At 43.2% G+C, this 23,921-nt stretch overlaps 1 protein-coding gene and 1 non-coding gene across 5 annotated transcripts in view; both read right to left on the bottom strand.

Moving 5' to 3' along the window:
• ATXN7L1 (ataxin 7 like 1) overlaps window positions 1-23,921 on the bottom strand; it is a 253,029-nt gene that overhangs the window by 89,632 nt on the left and 139,476 nt on the right. The window lies entirely within an intron of this gene.
• TRNAC-ACA lies at window positions 12,343-12,416 on the bottom strand. The gene has a single exon. It is a non-coding gene; the product is annotated as a tRNA-Cys (tRNA).

A 23,921-nucleotide genomic window follows, 5' to 3' on the forward strand; every position in this document is an offset into this window, starting at 1 on the left:
TCCCTGGTGGTCCAGTGGCTAAGACTCTGCACTTCCAGTGCAGGGGGCCCAGGTTTGATGCCTGGTCAGGGAACTAAATTCCACATGCTGCAACTAAGAATTCGTATGCCACAAATAAAGATCCAGAGAGCTGCAACTATGGCCTGGCACAACTAAATAAATAAATATTAAAATAAAATAAAGTGAATGAAAGACTTGGAAGATAAGTGTTTATGTACAACCCACAAAATAAAATCAGATACTTGTGCCATATTTCCATGAATCTACACACATTTAAAATGTACTCAGGGATTTCCCTGGTGGTACGGTGGATAAGAATCTGCCTGCCAATGCAGAGGACATGGATTCCACCCCTGATCCGTGAGGTTTCCACACGGAAACCTCACTAACTTAGTTGGACCAACTAAGCTCATGCATCACAAATGATGACATGCTCTCGAGCTCACGAGGTGCAACTTCTGAGCCCTCCTCTTCAACTGCTGAAGCCTGAGTGCCTAGGGCCTGTGCTCCACAATAAGAGAAGCCACCACAATGAGAAGTCCGTGCACCATAGCTAGAGAGTAGCTCCCCACTGGCCGCAACTAGAGAAAAGCCTGTGTAGCAATGAAGACCCAGTGCAGCCAAAAATAAAGAAAAAAAAAATGTATTCAAATATTTTGTATTTCACAATAAAGACTTTCATTTGTTTTTGTTTGTTAATTCTCATTTTTTGTTTCACTGTGGGTTTTTTAATGTTTCTCTTTTAGTTTCTGTTATTTAATATTGCTATCACAGCCAATGAGTTATGCAGTGAAAATGTTTGCAATGAAAGTGCCTGTGGCAAAGATGTCTACAACCAAGATGCTTATGGCCAAAACAGACACACCAGAGAGGTAGCCCAGGGCTTCTGCTCAACCTGGAGCAGGAGCAGGTACAGTGGATACTGGTCAGCAGTCCAGACCTTCTCAGAAAGGAGGACTAAGTCTAGGAATGATGAGACTACATTTTGGGCAAATCTGATATGTATTTAAATATCAGGGGTATACCTGGAACTTATGGTGGAGACGGGAAGAGTTAGGATTTGGCAGCTTCACAGACAAAGGACAAACTAAAACCCCACAAGTGACAGAAAAGCCAATTACATAAGGAGTGCACAGTGCTTTTTGAAGTAGATTTCTGCTTTTCAGCAAGCAGTAGTGAACAAAGAGAGCCACCATAAAAGGTCTGGCCAAGAATATGCTCAAAGACTGGGCTGCAGGGGAGACTAGGAAAGGAGCCCCTCTTCAACTGTGTCCCAAATTCTGGAGTCTTCCAAAAGCCAGGGTGACTAGATAACCTCTTAAATGTCCTCTGGCCCTATAACTACCAAAGCTGAAATGTAGTTGAATTAAGAATTGAATTCTTAAGCCATAAGAAACCTGGAGATGTGGGCTGGAGTCTGAAACCTGGAATCCACTTCTTTAAACAGCCTGAACGCCACTCAGGAAGCCTGACATCTTGATCTTGGTACAGCCCTTGGAGCAGAGTTCCTTCTCTGGGCAGCTATCCTCAGCGCAGGTGGTTAATTCACTAATATGCAGAGTGCAGACTTGAATGGGTAGAGTCAACACAGCCCTTTTCTGAGTTAGCATCCAGGCACCTCCTCTTTGCCTCAGAGGAGCCGGTGTCTTTCGGGCATCCACTGGGGAGTCCCAGGGCGCTGCCCCCCTGTCAGAGTCAAAGCCAACTCTGGTGAGGCCGCCATGGGCAGCCCTGGTTCCCTCCACTTGGCAAAGCCACTTGTTTCACTTCCTCCCTGTGGCCTTTTCATTCTCCTGGGACCTTGGGCTACGGAAACATTTCCTTCACACATGGCTTCTCTGCCCGGGTTCTGACCCTGCAGAAATCCTCAGCAAGGAGACCCTTTACCCACCCAATAGCATGGACAGCAACGACCACAACAACCCAAGCCTCCAGGCGCTGCATGGCAGGGCCAGGATGTGGCTTCAGAAAGTAGTGGTCTTCCTGCCCCATTCTTTCTCTGGCTGCTGGGCACTCAGTTGGCCCTGGCGAGAGAGCAGACACCCACACATGCCCTGGGTGACATTCATCATACAAATGAAATCACTTCATAGTGACTTCAAAATGCATTTTAATCCAGCCACGGACACTGGACTATCCTCAAACACTAGGAAGGCAGAGCTGGAAGACTAAGAGAGCAAGACCGTGCATGCATATGCCTGCATATGCACACATGTTTGGGGTTGCGTCTATATTAAGAAGATACAGAACTACTTCCTGTTTTCTAGCATTGGGGCCCCAGGTCTTGATACTCTTGTTCTTTGGCTGCATGAAGTGAGTTATATAATTTTGTGTTGGGTTCTCTGCGAAACAGGGGGCTAAGAGGGCTCGGGGTTACACAAACCTGGGTGTAAATTCTGATCCTGCCACTTGCCAGTTGTTGGTCTTACTGCAAGTTCCTTTATGCCCTGCACCTCAGTTTCCTCATCGACACGCTGGGAATAATGACAGTCCTTCAGCAAAGCTCTGCTGTGACTGCCAAATATGTTAACATACACAGTGCACTTAGAAAATTTCCTGGCACACAGTACGCATTCAATAAATATTTGGTATTATTATTCAACAAGTGGCAGACAGCACTATTATATATAAAATGGGGTAGGAAACTGAACTAAATCAAACCTCAGTTCTTTTGCAGCTCTAAAATCGCACAATTTTATGATTTTTTTTTAATGGAAGATTCAATGGATCCTTTGAAGGAAAACACCAGCCTGAAGGAAAGAGGCCACAGAGAACCTAGGACTGTGCTGCCCGCCCAAGTCCTGGACCTTGTATGTGCAAGCCTACATGTTTTGCTTTGTGGCAAAGCCATTGTGTCTCAGGTTGGCACAAACCGGGACGGCCCCCGGCACTGTAGCCTCCTCCCTGTGAACACTGCAGAGTGAGGAGGTCAAGACTCTTTCTGTTTAGCCTGTTTGTAGATTCTAGCTCCACCTTCAAGCTGCAGCTCCACTATGCTGAACTGTTTAGCTGGGCCATGGGGTCAGAACTAATAGGCTTCATGTGTCCATTCCACCACTGAGCTACTCTATCGGCTGCCAGCAGAGTACTTCAGTGGCCACGTGGACACAAAAACTCTTAGAACTAATAAATGTAGTAAAGTTGCAGGATCAATACACAAAAATCTGTTGTGTTTCTATACACAAATAATACACTATCAGAAAGAGAAATTAATAAAACAATTCCATTGACAAATTGCATCTAAATGAATAAAAAATCTAGGGATAAATTAACCAAGGAAGAGAAAGACTTAAATATTGAAAATAATAAGACTTAAGTGAAAGAAATGGAAGAAAATGCAAATAAATAGATATTCCATGTTCACGGACTGGAAGAATTCATATTGTTAAAATGTCCATACTGAGCCCATGTGCTGCAACTATTGAAGCCTATGTGCCCCAGAGTTCATGCTCCACAACAAGAGAAGCCACTGCAACTTGAGAGTAGCCTCAGCTTGTCACAACTAGAGAAAAGCCTATGCAGCAACAAAGACTCAGCACAGCCAAAAATTAATAACATAAATAAAATTATAAAGAAAATGTCCATACCAGGACTTCTTTGGTGGTTCAGTGGCTAGGACTTCATGCTCCCAATGTAGGGTGCCAGGGTTTGATCCCTAGTCAGGGAACTAGATCCCACATGCTGCAACTAAGAGATCACATGCCACAACTAAGATCCTGAAAGCTGCAACAAAGATAGAAGATCTTGTGTGCTGCAACTAAGACCCAGCACAGCCAAATAAGTAAATAAAAAATAAAAATGTCCATACCACCCAAAACAATCTATCTTGCCTGGAAAATCCCACTGACAGAGGAGCCTGGCAGGCTAAGCCCATGAGGTTGCAAAGAGTCGGACACGACCGAGCGACTGAAAATGAAAAGCAATCTACAGATTCAATGCAATCCATATCAAAATACAACGGCATCACAGAAACAGAACAAAGAGTCCTAACATTTGTATAAAACCATAAAAGAAGCTGAATAGCCAAACTAACTTGAGAAGGAAGAATGAAGAGGGGAGGCTCATTAATTTTAAACTATAATACAAAGCTATAGTAATTAAAGCAGTGTGGTATTAGTATAAAAATTACATAGCTCAATGGAACATAATAGAGAGAGCCTAGAAATAAATCCATGCATACATAGTCAACTAATTTATAACAAAGGGGCCAAGGATATACAATAGGGAATAGATAGTCTCTTTAATAAATGGTGTTGCGGTGCTTTCCTAGTGGCTCAGTGGTAAAGAATCCACCCACCAATGCATTAGACACAGGTTTAATCCCTGATCCAAGGAGATTCCCACATGCTGTGGGGCAACTAAGCCTGTGTGTCACAACTATTGAACCTGTGGCTCTAGATCCCAGGAGCCACAACTACTGAAGTCCACACACCCTAGAGCTAGTCCTCTGCCACAAGAGAAGCCATAGCAATAAGAAGGCCCGGAACCACAACTAGAGAGTAGCCACCACTTGCAGTAACTAGAGAAAAGCCCTCACAGCAATGTAGACCCAGCACAGCCAAAAATAAGTAAGTGAAATTATTTTTAAAAAATGGTATTGGGACAATTAGACAGCAATATGCAAAAGAATGAAATGGGACCACGTCTTACACTATCTACAAAAATCAACTCAAATGGATTAAAGATTTGAATGTTATTCCTGACACCACAGAACCTGCAGAAGAAACTATAGACAGTGAGCTCCTTGATATAGCTTTTGGAGATGGTTTTTTGCAATCTGACACCAAAAGCAAAAGCAACAAAGGCAAAAATAAACAAATGGGACCACATCAATCTAAAAAGCTGTCCACAAGCAAAGGAAATAATTAAGAGAATAAAAAGGCAACTTGCTGAATGGGGAAAATATTTTCAAATCATATGAATATGATAGTGGGTTAATGTCCAAAATACATTAAGAATGCATACAACCCAATAGCAGAAAAACATATAATCTGGTTACAAAATGGACAGAGGATCTGAACTGACATTTTTCAAAAGAAGACATACATACAGGCAACAGGTACATGAAAGGAAGCTCTACCTCATTTATCACCAGTGAAATGCAAATTAAAACCATAATGAGATATCATATCTGTTAGAATGACTGTTATCAAAAAGATAACAACAAGTGCTGGTGAGGATGTGGGAACCTTTGTGTGCTGCTGATCATCCACTATGGAAAACAGTATGGAGGTGCCTCAAAAAATTAAAAATAGAACTATCACATGATCCAGTAATTCTAATTCTGGGTATTTATCTGTACAAAACAAAAACACTAACTTGAAAAGATACACGCACATTTCCCTGCAGCATTATTTATAATAGCTAATTTATGGAAACTCTCAGTATCCATCAATGGATAAATGGATAAGGAAACTTCAGTGTGTATATATTTGTACACACACAGACATAACAGAATACCGTTCAGCATAAAAAAGAATGAGGGATTTCCCTGGTAGTCCAGAGGTCAAAAATCTGTCTTGCAATGCAAGGAACATAGGTTTGACCCTTGGTCAGGGAACTAGGATCCCACATGCCATGGGGCAACCAAGTCCACAGGCTGCAACTAAAGAGTCATTTTTTTTTTTAAATTTTAAAAAGAATGAAATCTTGCTATTTGCAACAACATGGATGGACCTTGAGGGCATTATGCTCAGTGAAATAAATCAAAGAGAAATACCATATGATTTCTCTATGTAGGGGACTAAATATAAATATGAATACACACATATACCTCGAACTCATAAATACAGAAAACAGAGGCAAGGGGTAGGATAAATGGGTCAGTTGTTTTGGATTTTTTTTTAAGTTAAAAAAAAAAACAAAACAGAATTAAAAAGATTAAAAAAAAAATTGTCCCATTGGCACTTGACTTTGCTGCAAAGCCATGAGGAACAGGAGAAGCAGTACTTGCCAAATAGGCTAGATTTTGGAAGTGAAAGTCATTGCTTAATGAGGGACTGGGTCTTTCTTTGATGGGAACAGAATATCTGGGTTTAAAACCTCCTCTTTCAAGAGAACCAAAACACAGGGTGTATTAGTTTTCTACTGCTGGAACAAAGTACCACAAACTTTGTGTGGTAAACTGTCTTAAAGCAACAGGAATTTATTCTTTCCAATTGGCCAGAGTTCCGAAAGCAAATTGCTGGCAGGGTTGATTCCCTATGGAAAATCTGAGGGAGAATCTGTTCCCTGTCTCTGTTTGTGCTGTCACCTGCCCCACTTCAATCTCTTGCCTCTGGGTTCACATGGCCTTCTTCCCTGTGTGCCTCTTTCCAAACCTTTCTCTCCTTTCTCTTGAGGTTACTGCCCACCTTAATCCAATACAACCTCATCTTAACACAATTATTTTTGCAGAAGCTATTTCCAAATCAGGTCACATTCATAGGCAGGGGGTGGGTAGGGTTTGTGCTTATTTTTTAGGGTGCACACTTCAGTCCACTACACAGGACAAACCAGATCCAGAATACAATGTTGAGGAGAAAAGAGAGTTTACTGTTTGACCATTGATCAAATAAGAGAAATCCCCTTTGCTCTGAGAAAAACTAGGAAAGAACTCTAAGTGGAAACAACCAGATCCTGTCCATCTCTGCCCTCCCCACTCTGGAGTCAGTTGTGGCAAATTACAGGACTATTGGGAGAATATGCGCCTAATAATTAGTGTGCGATGAAAGATGCTCCATAAACCTTAAAAAATATATATATCTGTTTGAATCCTTCCTCACCTCATCCTGAGATGGCACCATCTCTGCCTTCCCACGGTTGATAAGTTGTGTGAGTGCACCCTCTTTGGAGCAATCTGCTCTTTGAATGTCATGCACATACCTGGTTCTGATTAATCAGAATGGGAACATGGTGAGCAACTTTTTAATTTAATTTTTCCATTTCTGATGAACTGACAGCACAGCATGTTATTAGCTTGCACACATCCATACTAACTTCCAATCATCCAGGAAATAATTCCAGGAGCGCAAAGAAGGCTGTGAGAGTGCCGCTGGGAGGAATGCACATCTGGCACGTGCAGAAGGATTGAATCCACTGTTCACATTATTTTAGGATGCTTAACACACCCCCAGTCCTGTAGATAGCATAAAAGTGTCTCACTTGCCATTTAGTGGAAGCAATCCAAGACAGAGCTGGGGGTCAATGTAACAGCTGACAGAGCTGCAGTGAGCAAGCCCACGGCAGCGGCATGCCACCCTCACCTCTGTCCCCTCCATGCCAGGCTTCTTGCCTGGTGTCCGACATACACTCAAACAGGAAAGGAAGGTTCAGAGATGGAGTGGTTACCTCTTCAGAGGCATTCTGGGTGTTTCCAATCTGTCTGAGTAACTGGAAGGCAAAAAGGCATCCCAGTGCCCAGCTCTTAGCCCATGAAGGCTGAATGAATAAACTCATGAACTTCCTACTCATCAGGAGCCTGTGAGAGGCCAGGAAGAATCTCACCTTGTATCTGCCATCGTGGTCCTTCTGTGACTGTGGCATCCCAGGCCCCTGTCAAGCAAATAAGGAGCTCCTGCAGATTCATACAACTGCTGCAGTGTCTATTTAGAATCAGTGTCTGAGAGTGGACAGACCACTCTACCACACTGCCCCTCTTCTAATAAATTAACTATTAACATTTTAGAAATGCTTGAAATCATCACAGCATGAGGTTCTTTTAAATAACACACAATAGGTCTTACCCCATAGTTACTATTCTCCAGGAAGAAACATTAAGACAAATTAAAAACTAGCAATTGGATCCTCTTCTCTCTCCTCTCAGTCACATAATATAGGACAAGATTTTTTTTCTAGCTTGAATATGCTGATGGTAATTTGACAGTAGCTGTTACAATTAAAATGTGCATCTCTGTGCCCCAGCAATTCCTGGGGAAACACTGCATATGTACAAGACTGTTCCTGCAGCATAGCTGGTAACAGTAGGAGGAAAATCCCAGGATTGTAATCAACATGTCCATTCTATGCAATGAAATTCAGGAGGCACAAAGCCATACACAGACTTGAAAAACAACCAAGATGAATCGTCTGGAGAATATCAAGTTGTAGAAGTCATGTATGATACCATTTATGTTCAAACATATATAGCAATATTAGTCATTTTCTATCAGTATATATATGCAGCTACAAGTGCGAGAGAAAAGCATGCACAGATACGTCACATCTCAGATGAAGAATAGTGTTTACCACTAGGAGAGGAATTGGGCTGGAAGAGTATTAAAGGGGACTTTAACTTGTATTAATGTATTACTTATATAACGTGAAAATCACTTAAAAAAAAAAAAACAACCCTGGGAAAATGAGAAAGTATGATGGGACTACTTTGTTTCTCATGGTGATTTTTCTCTATAAATTTATTATCTAAAATAAACTGACTTATTATCTGACATAAAATGTAAATTAAAAAGTGTGCCCTTAAGATCTCAGGAAGGAATGCATATGGTGACGAGAGACTAACTGTATTACAAACATATAAAACCACCCCACTGAAGAGGACTGGGGAGAAGCGCTGACCTAAGTAGCTTTGGAAATGAATGGAATCTGTAAGACTGGAGGAACTTCAGCACTGCACTCTCACTGACAGAGCTGTTTCCCATGGAGACCTTTGTACAGATAAGTAAGGGGAGGAGGCTAGAAAAATCCATATGGTAATAGATTAGAGTTGGAGATATGAGTATGAACTCATGTTTCTACCTTAACATAAATACAGATGGTTACATAGAGAAATGGGCTTCCCAGGAGCTGCTAGTGGTAAAGAACCTGCCTGCCAATGCAGGAGGTGCTGGAAACGTAGGTCCCATCCCTAGTGGAGGGCATGGCAACCCACTCCAGTATTCTTGCCTGGAGAATTCCATGGACAGAGGAGCCTGTCGGGCTACATTCCATAGGGTCACTTATCACACACATATAGAAATATCTACAGGTACATATTTATACACAGGTTAGTGTGTATATGTATATATACATATACATATATATTCTTTTTTTTTTCTTGCTCTGTCAGTTGAGAGGGCCAAGAAACAACAATACTTCAGTAGCAATGGATATTGGGTTCTGATATTATTCTTCAATCGAAAGAACCAGGACTCCCTGGAGAAATGGCTAATTCTAAGGAAGGAGAGCACACTTTCTATTCCTTAAGTGTGGACTTCCTTCCAGAGTACTGTATATAAAAGGGGACAGTGGAGAAACCTGACAAACACTCCTCAGCCAGGTGACCCGGGCAATGTCACAGTGATAAACCACGATGACAGTGTGATGCTAATGAGGCGAGGAAAGGGGACCTCTGTGATCTTGAGCCCCAAGACCCACAGCCCAAGTCTAATCATGAGAAAAAATACCAGACAAATTTCTACAGAGAGCCTTCCTAAAACTCCCTAATCAGTACTCCTCAAAACTCTCAAGGCTGCGACTTCCCTGGTGGTCCAGTGGCTAAGACACCACACTCCCAATGCAGGGGCCCGGGCTTGATTTCTGGTCAGGGAACTAGATCCCACATGCTGCACTGAAAGATCCTGCATGATGCCTCAACATAGACTGAAGTGCTGCAACTAAGACTCAGTGGAGCCAAATAAATTAAAAGAAAATACATATTAAAAACAAAAACAAAAAACAACTCTCAAAGTTACCGAGCAAGGAAAGCTCACAGCCAAGAGGAGCCTAAGGAGACAGAATGCAATGTGGTGTCCTAGAACAGAAAGACATTAGAGAAGATGAAGGAAATCTGGATGAACTATGGACTTTAGTTAATAATAGTGGATCAGTATTGGTTCAATAATTGCAAAGTATATCATACTAATGTAAAATGTCAATAATAGAGGAAACTGGCTGAGGAGTATGTGAGAACTCTAAATTATCTTTGCAATATTTTTTAAAAGTCTAAAACTGTCCTAAAAATAAAGTCTATTGGAAAAAAAGAGTGTTCTTTTAATGTACACATTCCTTCCTATTCTTTATTGGAAAAAAAAAAGTAAAAATCTAAGTACAGATTTAAAATTTACAAGGTTAGATCACAGAATTTTAAACCTGAGAGATTTTAGGACTAGGAGGACAACCGCCTGAGACTATGGCCGGCCTGAATTTGCAGTTTGATTAAACGGCGTGGTGTACTTGACCCCCAAGGCCCTCACAGCACTCAACCATGGCCACTGAGGTCTTGGCAAGCCATGGATACCGTTGGCCTAGAATGAGCATCTGTAGTCAATGTGAGCAAACTGGAGCCAGTGTTGGGTGGGCATAGGGTCACTGCAGTCTCGTGTGTAGCTCTTGTCTATCTGTTTGCCCTGGTACTCATGCCATGCTGCTGGTTTAGATGCAGGCAATAAGGGGTGAGCTAAATCAAGGAAGGTTTGGGGAGACCATCACTCTTCTTCTCAAAGTCCTTTAATCTCTCAGAACTGTCTGTCTCGTTTACTCCCTTCCAGTCACACGAGCCTCCAAGGTATTCTTCAAACCCTCCAAGCAGACTCAGCTCCTTTGCACTGTCTGTTTCCTCTGCCTGAAATGCTTTTCCCCTGGAACACCTCACGACTCACCCCCACCACTTTTCTTGGGTCTCTGCTCAAATATCACAGTATCAGAGAGACCTTCATGGAGAAAATAGCAACCCCTTCAGCACCACTCTCTTCTTTCCTCGCTTGCTTAATTTTCCAAGTATTAATAATGTTGTCTATTTAGTTGCTTGTTATGTCATTCACAAACAGAAGGTGATTTTGATGACAGCAGAGACTACCTTTTTTTGTTTACTGTTGTATCACTAATACCTAGAACAGAACTGAATACTCAGCAGGCTCTCAGTAATATCTGTTAAATAAATATGTGAATGAATAGGAGGTCTTTTTACATCAAAGTGTGGTAAATAGTATGTCAATAAATAATAATAGTTACAGTCACACTGCATTTCTCAGCCCCTTCTATTCTTTTCTTTTTTTTTAATAATTTTTTTGGTTGCATTAGGTCTTTGTTGCTGCGCATGGGTTTCCTCTGCAGCAAGCAGAGGCCACTCTAGTTGTGTGCACAGGCTTCAGGAGTTGCAGCACAAGTCTCATTAGTTGGGGCTCTCGGTCCCTAGAGCACTTGCGCTCCAGTAGTTGCAGCACATGGGCTTTAGTTGCCGGCAGCATGTGGAATCTTCTCGGACAAGGGATCGAACCTGCGTCCTCTGCACTGGCAGGTAGATTCTTATCCACTGTACCGCCAGAGAAGTCCAGCCTCTTCTATTCTTTAAAGCTTCAGAAAGTTAACCTTCTTCACAAACTCTTGTCTTGGTACGAAAGTATATGGCATACCTAAGTGAACTGTTCATTCAACAAATATTTATTAAGTGGGTCCTGTATGTCAAAGCATATTAGAGGCACCAGGGGTACAAAGGTGAAAAAGACCCACTTTTCAACTTCCAGGAGCTCCATTCACTCATTTACACATCTATCCATCCTTCCAATCCTTTTGACGCCCTGCTAAGGGTCAGACACTGCATGGCTAAGCAATATTAAGTATATCACGTTGTCTTTATCTCTGGATTGTTAACCCTCCTAATAGCAGAGAATTGGATAATTCAGTTGTAACTCTGCCATGTACTAATTATTTGACCCTGGAAAATCATAATTCTCTGAGTATTAGTTTCCTCATCTGTAAACAAGGGTTTGAGACTCCTGGACAGCCTCCCTCTCACCACTGCTGGGAATGTCAAATGAAATGATCCAAAAATAAATGTGCTTTCTGCACCAGGAAGACCCAGACACATGGAAGGGATTCTCAGCCAGTAAATGCTAAAAACAAAACTAAAACCCAAACAAACAAAACCAAAAAAACCATCAAACTGAACCCTTCACTCAGATCACTTCTCAATGGGCCTCACAGCCTGAGCAGCTGCTGTGGCTGGAGGGGCCAACCTGCCATCACTCAAAAATTCCATGGTTAAACAAAATTCAGGAGAGGCAGTCTGACTCCTGTTGAGGTACTCCTTTGCAGATTAAGCAGACCACCAGTAATCTTTGGTTAGCATCTGAATCAAGTATGTGCCGGCTCTTCCCACCCTTGGGCCCTCCAGCTGGTGGGCTGTTGTCTATTGTGTGCTGTTCTGAAGCTTTAGAACTCTCAGTCTTCTTTTATATTTTTAAAAAAATATCTTGACTTGGCTGGCTCTGGAGTTTCTTAGAAGAAAAAGAAAGAAAGAAAGAGAAGTCGCTCGGTCATGTCTGACTCTTTGCGACCCCATGGATTGTAGCCTACCACGCTTCTCCATCCATGGGATTTTCCAGGCAAGAGTACTGGAGTGGGTTGCCATTTCCTTCTCCAGGGGATCTTCCTGACCCAGGGATCAAACCTGGGTCTCCTGCATTGTAGGCAGACGCTTTTACCATCTAAGCCACCAGGGAAGATGGAGCCTGTTAGTAAATGAAAGTCATTCTTAAATGTTGACATATAAACAGCATTGTCCAGGCCCTTTTCAAAGGGAAGATATTGTAAGTCTTATAGAGTCTAATCAAAGTGAATAAGCAGAGAGATGGGGGTGGAGTGGGAAGGAGAGGAGAGAATATGAGACAAAGTAAGGAGGTGACAGAGCAAGCAGAGAGGATACATATGAGCCACGAGTGGATTTCTCCATTGCTCTGGAATTTCCTACTATCATATTTATGTTCTCTCTTCCTGATAGGGTACATGACATTGTCAGCATTAACTGAAAAGGTGGAAGTTTTCAGACAGAGCTGGCAAATTTATTCTATGAAAACAAAGACTCAACCTTCCTCTGTGATCTCACCTATAAAGGCTAAATAAAACAGTTTCAAATTAAATACCTTGAATACATTCTATTTTCTTCAGCCTCTTCCCCCCTAGACCCCCATGTCCTGGGATACACTAACAACATCTACAATAATAACAGTGGGATCTGCTGACTCCTGTTCAGAGAGTGCTTTATCTGAGCCAGACACAGTGCTGAGCACTGTAATTTGTTGTTGTTTAGTTGCTCAGTTGTGTCTGACTCTTTGCGACTCCATGGACTTCAGTATGCAAGGCTCCCTAACTCACGGAGTTTGCTCAAACTCATGTCCATTGAGTTGATGATGCCATCTAGTCATCTCATCCTGCTGCCCCCTTCTCTTCCTGCCCTCAATCATTCCCAGCATTGGGGTCTTTTCCAATGAGTTGGCTCTTCGTATCAGGTGGCCAAAGTATTGGAGCTTCAGCTTCAGCATCAGTCCTTCTAATTAATATTCAGGGTTGTAATAGGCAGTACAGTACATACATACAGTCCACTAGCAGTGCATGCATGGGACCTTTTGAAGGAGGTCACCATTATCTTCACTAGTGCACCATAGTTTGAAAGTGAAGAAGTCACTCGCTCAAACGTGTTCGACTCTTTTCAACCCCATGGACTGTAGCCTACCAGGCTCCTCCCTCCATGGGATTCTCCAGTGCACCATAGTTTGGCCCCAGGTAAATAAAAGGGAGGGAATACAGCTCCACCCATCAACAAAAAATTGGATTAAAGATTTACTGAGCACATCCCCCCACTCCATCGGAAAAGACCCAGTTTTCCCTTCAGTCAGTCTCTCCCATCAGGAAGCTTCCATATACCTCTTATCCTTCTCCAGCAGAGGGCAGACAGACTGAAAACCACAATCACAGAAAACTAACCAATCTGATCACATGGATTGGTGATCAGATTGGTTGGCTAACCCAATGAAACTATAAGCCATGCTGTGTAGGGCCACCCAAAATGGATGGGTCATGGTGAAGAGTTCTGACAAAATGTGGTCCACTGGAGAAGGGAATGGCAAACCACTTCAGTATTCTTGCCTTGAAAACCCTATGAACAGTATGAAAAGGCAAAAAGACAGGACATTGAAAGATGAACTCCCCAAGTCGGTAAGTGCCCAATATGCTACTGGAGATCAGTGGAGAAGTAACTCCAGAAAGAATGAAGAGACAGAGCCAAAGCAAAAACAACACCCAGTTGTGGATGTGACGTAATAGAAGGAAAGTTTGATGCTGTAAAGAGCAATACTGCATAGGAACCTGGAATGTTAAGCCCATGAATCAGGGCAAATTGGAAGTGGTCAAACAGGAGATGGCAAGAGTGAACACTGACATTTTAGGAATCAGTGAACTAAAATAGACTGGAATGGCTGAATTTAACTCAGATGACCATTATATCTACTCCTGTGGGCAAGAATCCCTTAGAAGAAATGGAGCAGCCATCATAGTCAACAAAAGAGCCTGAAATACAGTACTTGGATGCAATCTCAAAAATGACAGAATGATTTATCTCTGTTCATTTCCAAGGAAAACCATTCAATATCATAGTAATCCAAGTCCATGCCCTGACCAGTAATGCTGGAGAAGCTGAACGGTTCTATGAAGACCCGCAAGACCTTTTAAAACTAACACCCAAAAAAGATGTCCTTTTCATTATAGGGGACTGGAATGCAAAAGTAGGAAGTCAAGAAACACCTGGAGTAACAGGCAAATTTGGCCTTGGGGTACAGAATGAATCAGGGCAAAGGCTAATAGAATTTTGCCAAGAGAACGCACTGGTCATAGCAAACACCCTCTTCCAACAACACAAGAGAAGACTCTACACATGGACATCACCACGTGGTCAATACCAAAATCAGATTCATTATTTTCTTTGCAGTCAAAGATAGAGAAGCTCTATACAGTCAGCAAGAACAAGACTGGGAGTTGACTGTGGCTCTGATCATGAACTCCTTATTGCCAAATTCAGACTTAAATTGAAGAAAGTAGGGAAAACCACTAGACCATTTAGGTTATGACCTAAATCAAATCCCTTACAATTATACAGTGGAAGTGACAAATAGATCCAAGGGATTAGATCTGATAGAGTGCCTGAAGAACTATGGACAGAGGCTCGTGACATTGTACAGGAGACAGGAATCAAGACCATCCCCAAGAAAAAGAAATGCAAAAAAGCAGAATGGTGTCTAAGGAGGCCTTACAAATAGCTGTAAAAGAAGAGAAGTGAAAAGCAAAGGAGAAAGGGAAAGATATACCATTTGAATGCAGAGTTCCAAAGAATAGTAAGGAGAGATAAGAAAACCTTCCTCAGTGATCAGTGTAAAGAAATAGAGGAAAACAACAGAAAGGGAAAGATTAGAGATCTCTTCAAGAAAAGTAGAAATACCAAGGGAACATTACATGTAAAGATGGGCTCAATAAAGGACAGAAATGGTGTGGACCTAACAGAAGCAGAAGATATTAAGAAGAGGTGGCAAGAATACACAGAAGAACTATACAAAAAAGATCTTCATGACCCAGATGATCACGATGGTATGATCACTCACCTAGAGCCAGACATCCTGGAATGTGAAGTCAAGTGGGCCTTAGGAAGCATCATTATGAACAAAGCTAGTGGAGGAGATGGAATTCCAGTTGAGCTATTTCAAATCCTAAAAGATGATGCTGTGAAAGTGCTGCATTCAATATGCCAGTAAATTTGGAAAACTCAGCAGTGGCCAAAGGACTGGAAAAGGTCAGTTTCCATTCCAATCCCAAAGAAAGGCAATCCCAAAGAATGCTCAAACTACCACACAATTGCACTCATCTCACACACTAGTAAAGTAATGCTCAAAATTCTCCAAGCCAGGCTTCAACAGTACGTGAACTTCCAGATGTTCAAGCTGGTTTTAGAAAAGGCAGAGAAACCAGAGATCAAATTGCCAACATCTGCTGGATCATCAAAAAAGCCAGAGAGTTCTAGAAAAACATCTATTTCTGCTTTTTTGACTATGCCAAAGCCTTTGACTGTGTGGATCACAGCAAACTGTGGAAAATTCTTCACGACACGGGAATACCAGACCACCCGACCTGCCTCTTGAGAAATCTGTATGCAGGTCAGGAAGCAACAGTTAGTTTAGAACTAGACATGGAACAACAGAATGATTCCAAACAGGGAAAGGAGCACATCAAGGCTGTATATAGTCACCCTGCTTATTTAACTTACATGCAGAGTACATCATGAGAAACGCTGGGCTGGAGGAAGCACAAGCTGGAATCAAGACTGCCGGGAGAAATATCAATAATCTCAGATATGCAGATGACACCACCCTTATGGCAGAAAGCAAAAAAGAACTAAAGACCCTCTTGATTAAAGTGAAAGAGGAGAGTGAAAAAGTTGGCTTAAAACTCAACATTCAGAAAAGTAAGATCATGGCATCTGGTCCCATCACTTCATGGCAAATAGATGGGGAAACGGTGGAAACAGTGACAGACTTTATTTTTTTGGGTTCCAAAATTACTGCAGATGGTGACTACAGCCATGAAATTAAAAAATGCTTGTTCCTTGGAAGAAAAGTTATGACCAATCTAGACAGCATATTAAAAAGCAGAGACATTACTTTGCCAACAAAAGTCTGTCTTGTCAAAGCTATGGTTTTTCCAGTAGTCACGTATGGATGTGAGAGTTGGACTATGAAGAAAGCTGAGCATTGAAGAATTGATCCTTTTGAACTGTGGTGCTGGAGAAGACTCTTGAGAGTCCCTTGGACTGCAAGGAGATCCAATTAGTTCATCCTAAAGGAAATCAGTCCTGACTATTCATTGGGAGGACAGATTTTGAAGCTGAAACTTCAAAACTTTGGCCACCTGATGCAAAGTATTGACTCATTTGAAAAGACCCTGATGCTGGGAAAGACTGAAGGTGGGAGGAGAAGGGGACAACAGATGATGAGATGGCTGGATGGCATCACCAACTCAAAGGACGTGAGTGTGAGTAAACTCTGGGAGTTGGCGATGGACAGGGAGGCCTGCCGTGCTGCAGTCCATGGGGTCACAACGAGTTGGTCAGGACTGAATTGAATAGGCACTACCAACTGCTCTGCACCAAGAGTCCAGTCCCTCTTTTTGGACTTTCCCCATTCAGTGTAAGGAATCTTCTGCCAGTTATGGGCTGACGGAACTCACTCCTGTCAACACGTTTTCTCTTCTATTCTGTTCTGTTCTTATCGAAGAAATTCAAACACACATAAAGAATGCTATAACAAATGCCCATGTACCCACCACTCAGTTTCAACAATTAATATTTTGCCAATCCTATATCATCTACTCCTACCTCCCAACTGTTCCTTTAAGGGAATACTATAAAGCAAACACCAGATACTGTCCCATTTCACCACCAGTTCTTGGCATCTTTTGTCTCTTTCTCCCTTTGCTTAATAGTGCCGTGACTCCAAGAAGCCCAGTGGGATTTCCTGCTGTGGATGGAGGTATACAGAGGAAGATAGTCTGCACTGCTCCTAGATTAATTATCCAAACCTAAGCCAGCAATCTACTCATTTGTTCCTTTTTTATATTGTGTTATGGTGAGGATGGTTCAAGTTGCCTTATTATTATTATTCAATGAAGCAAGGGATAGGAACAAGATTTATACAGGAGACTGGGGCTGAAGACAGATATAAAACTAACAGGGCCATCTCTGAGCAGGATAGGTGGTTGGAAGGCACCCTAGAGTCCCTGGTCAGGGAACCCAACTACTGGAAGAACAGAATGCAGGACATTCCTCCCCCTTCTGTGATGCTTACAGGGTGGTTTGAGGAGGCTTTGGTCATAGGCGGTCACAGTGCTGTGCATGCTGGTGCTGAACCCAGGAACTGGGAATGGACTAAGGAGGGGAGCTAAAAATGTGGACTGACGGTGTGCCCACACTGCTATTTATTCACAGGGCCGCTCACCGCGTAAGCTCAATCACCCTCCAGCACAATCATGAACAGGTCTGTCATTAAAATCCCCCTGAATTCCAGGGAGTAAAACTCTCTGTGGGCTCTCTTGGCCTTCCTTTGCAGCAGGCAAAGTTGTTGGCTCAGAACCCACAAATACGAGCAGTCTTGTTCCTGACCAGGCCTTTGGTCTTTGAGCACAGGACACATGCAGCTCTGTGGAATCCCCTGGGCTCTGAGGGAGGCTTGGTATGTCTGTAGCCAATGGCGGCTTGTTGTAGCTCTGGTCACATGAAAGGATTGGTAGGAAGTCTCTCCTGGAACTGCTGCCTGACTCAGCTGGTTTAAGAGCGATAAATCAGGCTTGTGCACTTAACAGGATTTCCAGTTTCCTTAAGCAGTGGCTCTGGGAAGCTGGAAAACGTTTCCATGGCCCGGCCCTTCCCCAGACTAATAAGGTCAGGATCTCAGGAGTGGGGCTCGGTGAGGCTGCCCAGGTGATGCTTCCATGCCTCCAGGTGCAGATCTACTGCCAAAGCGAGGGCATGTCACGCACACCAAATCTTGCTTTCTTCCCTGTCTTTCTTTGTTAGGGTCATCTTTTACCTCAAAGCTTTTGAGATAGAAGAGATTTGTGCTTTTTAGGCTTGAATATTCAGGTCATGCTGGCTTCGTAAAACGAATCAAGGGAAATTTTCATCTTATTCTAGGGGCAGAAATAGTTTGAATAAGAAAGGCAATACCTGGTTTTTGAAGACTAGACAGTATCCAGTTATAAGACCATGAAGGCTTTTTAAAAGGGTATCTCTTTAATGAACTCTATCTAAAGTGTTCTATGGTTATTGGTCTATTCAGATGTTCTGCCTCTTTGGGGGCAATTTTGATAATTTTTATTTTGCTAGGAAATTCCCCATTTCCTTTTGATTTTCAAATTTATTGTCACAAATTTTCACATACAATGCCTTTTATAATCCTTTTACTCCTTTCCAAATTGGTAATTATATTTTCTTTCTCATTGTAATGTGGCAGACCATGAGCCCTTCCAATTTCCTCCATTATAATAATAATAGCTAATGCTTGTTGATCATTGACCCTGTGCTGACACCCACAGTTCTGCTTTACTTGTACTAATTCATTTAACCTTCATGACAACTCAACACAATATGGACTCCTATGACCTTCATGTTACTGACGAACTCACTTCTGGGTTTACAGAGAAGTTAGGCAACTTGCAACTGTATCATAGAGTAGCAGGCATCTCTGCTGCCTACCCATGTGTGTGTGTGTGTGTGTGTGTGAGAGAGAGAGAGAGAGAGAGAGAGAGAGTCAGCCTACCATTTGAGTACATTATCCTTGGGTTAAGAGTTAAAGGGGGAGGAGCACAGAGAAGGATAAACAACCTTGTCGGAGCTGCAGGGTCCTGCTCAAAGCTCTTAACGAGGGAATATGGTCTTTTAAGAGTTCTGTGGCTGGGAGGTGACAAGATCCCACTGGCAGAGTGGTCCAGAAGTTTTGGGCTGTGAGCCCCAATGATTATATGTGTTCCTCGCTATGTGACCCTTATGGTGACCTGGCTGAAGGTCATTTAATTGTCCTGAATGTTCACTCAGACCATGAGAAAAGCCTGGATCAACACTGTGAGGTAGACAAGAGGAGGTATGAAGAAAATTAACTGCAATACCTGAGAGAGGGGAGTGGTTGTGACATTCTGCTCAGAACTGAGACACATTCTGTGATTTTTATAGGAAAAGTTATATTAAAAGGTCTTCCAGGACTGGCTCTCTATTGCTTCCAGAATAAACTCTTAACTCCCTGGTGTGGCCTTCAAGGATTTCCACCACCTGGCCTCAACTGACAGTCTAAGCCCATCAGCTACTGCTCCCTACAGGCACTCCTGTAGTGTGAGTCAGAACAAACTCCTGGTTCTTGATGTCTTTGTATGTCTGCCTCTGGGCCTTTGCCCATTCTGTTCCACCACCAGGAATGGACTATCTTCAGGCTCTAGCATGTCATGATACTATTCTCCATTCTCTCCGCCTACAACTAAATTATACCAGCACTGACATATAGCTTACCATGAGGGCCAGCACTTTATATATTTGTTAACTCATTTAACCCTCAAAACAACTGTACAAATTATGTGCTATTCTTGTGCCTATTTTATAACTAGGAAAACTGAGGCTCAGTAAACTGTCCAAGTCTGCACAATTAGCAGCAGACTTGGAATTTGAACCCCAGTCATCTGGCTCCGTGCTCTTAACCCCACTGCACGGTACCCATACCTCTCAGCAGGCTTAAGTCGTAGCAAGGTAGGCACATGCCCTCCCTCCCTTGCAGGATGGCAAGCCCTCCCAGGATAGGCTGTGGGTGTGGGCTTACTGTTCCTTTAGATGCGCCCTCACTATTTGCTGGATGGATGTTAAGCCAGAGCTGGTGATGACATGGCCACCTTTATCAGGAATCCTCAGAGAAGAGTGCAGGCCTAGGTGGATGGGCTGGGGAGGGCAAGGGGGAAGAATTGAAAACCATGGTCCTTGCTGTTGAAATACTTCAAAGTGTGGGTAGGGAGGCCAACTTTTGATAAATGACACAGTGGAAAATCACTGCTGAAGAGAAAGAAAGTGAAAGTCACTCAGTCATGTCCAGCTCTTTGTGACCCCATGGACTGCAGCATGCCAGGCTTCCCTGCCCATCACCAACTCCTGGAGTTCACTCAAACTCATGTCCATTGAGTCGGTGATACCATCCAACCATCTTATCCTCTGTCGTTCCCTTCTCCTCCCGCCTTCAATTTTTCCCAGCATTAGGGTCTTTTCCAATGAGTCAGTTCTTTGCATCAGGTGGCCAAAGTATTGGAGCTTCAGCTTCAGCATCAGTCCTTCCAATGGACTATACAGACCATGGAATTCTCCAGGCCAGAATACTGGAGTGGGTAGCCATTCCCTTCTCCAGGGGATCTTCTCAGCCCAGGGATCGAACCCAGGTCTCTCACAATGCAGGCGGATTCTTTACCAGCTGAGCCACAGGGGAAAGCCTGCTGAAGGGAAAGCAAATGCAAACCCACAGAGTATAAAGTGAGGCAGGCAAGGGAGAGGCTGGCAGAGGTGAAGAAGTCTGCAGGTTCCTGGGGACCTGGGACCATACCTTAAGGTCCTGCTACACAAAACTTGGTTCCCAGACCAGCAACAGGGGAACCTGTTTTGAAATACAGAATCTCAAAGCCTCACACAGACCTTAAGCAGAGTCTGCACTGTAACAGGGCCCTGGGGGCAGGGGGTGGGAGAAGGCACATGCAGATTAAAGTTTGAGAGGCATCTCAGAAGGCCAGGTGCTCAGGGTCATCCCCAGAGGTTTTCATTTAATTGGTTTGGGGTGGGCTAGGGCACCCATATTTTTAAAAATCTTTGCAGGTAATTCTACTGCAAGCATTCCACGTTAGGACCTCAGCTTAGGCCTTCCCTTGAGACCTGTGGAATGGAAAGATGGAGGAGGGCAAGGGGCAGAGAATCACAGCTCTGCCAGTAATGAGCTATATGACCTTGGGCACACAGCTCAATGTCAAATCAAGAAAGTAGATTAGATTGCTGCTGCTGCTGCTGCTAAGTCACTTCAGTCGTGTCCGACTCTGTGAGACCCCATCCCTGGGATTCTCCAGGCAAGAACACTGGAGCGGGTTGCCATTTCCTTCTCCAATGCATAAAAGTGAAAAGTGAAAGTGAAGTCGCTCAGTCACGTCTGACTCTTCGCGACCACATGGACTGCAGCCTACCAGGCTCCTCCGTCCATGGGATTTTCTAGGCAAGAGTACTGGAGTGGGGTGCCATTGCCTTCTCCGTAGATTGGATTAGACTGGCAGTTCCCAAAACTCAGAATCAGAAAATACACATTCTTGGGTCAAGTGAATTTTACTTTGTGGGGCTGGGTCTGAGGATTTTGCATTTTTAACAAATTTCCTAGGGGATCCTCGTGCAGCTGCAGGGCACCAGTTTTGGAGATCCATGGACCAGATGACCTCTAGGTCTCTTGCTCTAACATTCTATGCCCTTAGAGGAGTAGCATTTTATTTCATGTTCTGAAGCAATGTACCTATATGCCAATATAGGGCAGTTGAAACATTTTTTGTCTGCACTATACTTTGTAACTCATAGTAAGAAGGGCTTTTCATGGAGATCCCTAGGATATATATACATATCCTAGGAGAAGCCTGGTGGGCTACAGTCCAGAGGGTCACAAACAGTTGGACACGACTGAGCATGCATGCATGCACATATATATACATATATGTGTATACATATATAAACTATATATTTGGACTATATATGTGTGTGTGTGTGTGTGTGTGTGTGTGTGTGTACGTGCTCAGTCACTTCAGTCGTGTCCGACTCTTTGCGACCCCATGGACTGTAGCACGCCAGGCCTCCCTGTCCCTCACCATCTCTTGGAGTCTGCCCAAGTTTATGCTCATTGCATCAGTGATGCTGTCCAGCCATCTCATCCTCTGACACCCTCTACTCCTTCTGCCCTCAATCTTTCCCAGCATCAGGGACTTTTTCAATGAGTTGTCTGTTCTCATCCGATGGCCACAATACTGGAGCTTCAGCATCAGTCCTGGGTGTTCACTGGAAGGACTGATGTTGAAGCTGAAACTCCAATACTTTGGCCACCTGATGTGAAGGACTGACTCATTTGAAAAGACCCTGATGCTGGGAAAGATTGAGGGCAGGAGGAGAAGGGGATGACAGAGGAAGAGGTGGTTGGATGGCATCACCAACTTGATGGACATGGGTTTAGGTGGACTCCAGGAGTTGGTGATGGACAGGGAGGTCTGGCATACTGTGGTTCATGGGGTCACAAAGAGTCGGACACGACTGAGCAACTGAACTGAACTGAACTGAATACTCACTCAATCATAAAAAAGAATGAAATAAAGCTATTTGCAGCAACATGGATGGACTAGAGATAACTATACTAAGCAAAGTAAGTAAAAAAGAGAAAGATAAACACCATATAATATCACTTATATGGAATTTAAAATATGACATAAATGAAACTTATCCATGACACAGAAACAGACTTGTAGACACAGAGAACAAGCTTCTGGTTGCCAAGGGGAAGGGAGGGTGGGGGAGGGAGGAATTGGGAATTTGGGATTAGCAGATGCAAACTAAGATATATAGAATGAATTAACAAGGACCTTTCATATAGCACAGGGAACTATATTCAATCCTGTGATAAATCATGATAGAAAAGAAAAAAAAAGAGGCAGGGTCATTTATTATAAAAATGTGGGTCCTTTAATTTCTTAATTAAGAGGTTTCTTATCTGTGAAATGGGGATACCAACACCTGTTTTAGCAGTTTGCTGTGAGGATTAAATAAGATAAAGTGAGCTTTATTGTGAATCCAACTTCCCCAGTGGACTAAGGAGAACACTAATCTCCAGAGAGGCAGGTCCAAGTTCACACAGCTGGGCAGCAGCAGGTCAGAGATGATACGCACTTCCCAAAGCTAATACTATTGCACTGTGAGGGCCTCTGGGTACTGGAATAGAGCCCAGAGAAAACTCAAAAGATCCCTGACGGCCCCTCTAATCATTCCCACACTGAACTTCAGCCAGGGAGCCCTGGGCCAATGTAGAGTCCCTCACACAAAATGAAGTCTTTACCCAGAACCAGGTCACACCCCAGCCTGCAACATAGTACAGGCTGGGCTTTCAACATGGTGCCGATGGTGTTTGATTCTGATCCATTTGAGCTCAATGCTGTTTTCAGATCACAGTATTAGGAACGCAATAGATGCCTTGTGGTGAAAATGGAGTTTTCCCTCCCTTTGTGGAAAGTGAGAGGGGATGAGAGGAGAGGGGTGATGGATCAGCCAGCTGGAAAGCAGTGTCCACGATTCAGACATGAGGGCTTAATGGATTGTGAATGTAAGCGGTTGAATTGTATCCCCTTAAATGATGCTGAAGTCTCAACCCCCAGTACTTATGAAGCGAAGTGAACTGAAGTAAAGTGAAGTGAAAGTCACTCAGTCGTGTCCCACTCTTTGCGACCCCATGGACTATATGGTCCATGAAATTCTCTAAGCCAGAATACTGGAGTGGATAGCCTTTCTCTTCTCCAGGGGATCTTACCAAGCCAGGGATCGAACCCAGGTCTCCCTCATTGCAGGCGGATTCTTTACCAGTTGAGCCACAAGAGAAGCCCAA

Source organism: Cervus canadensis, chromosome 3 (assembly GCF_019320065.1).
Source record: "Cervus canadensis isolate Bull #8, Minnesota chromosome 3, ASM1932006v1, whole genome shotgun sequence".
NCBI lineage: Eukaryota > Metazoa > Chordata > Mammalia > Artiodactyla > Cervidae > Cervus > Cervus canadensis.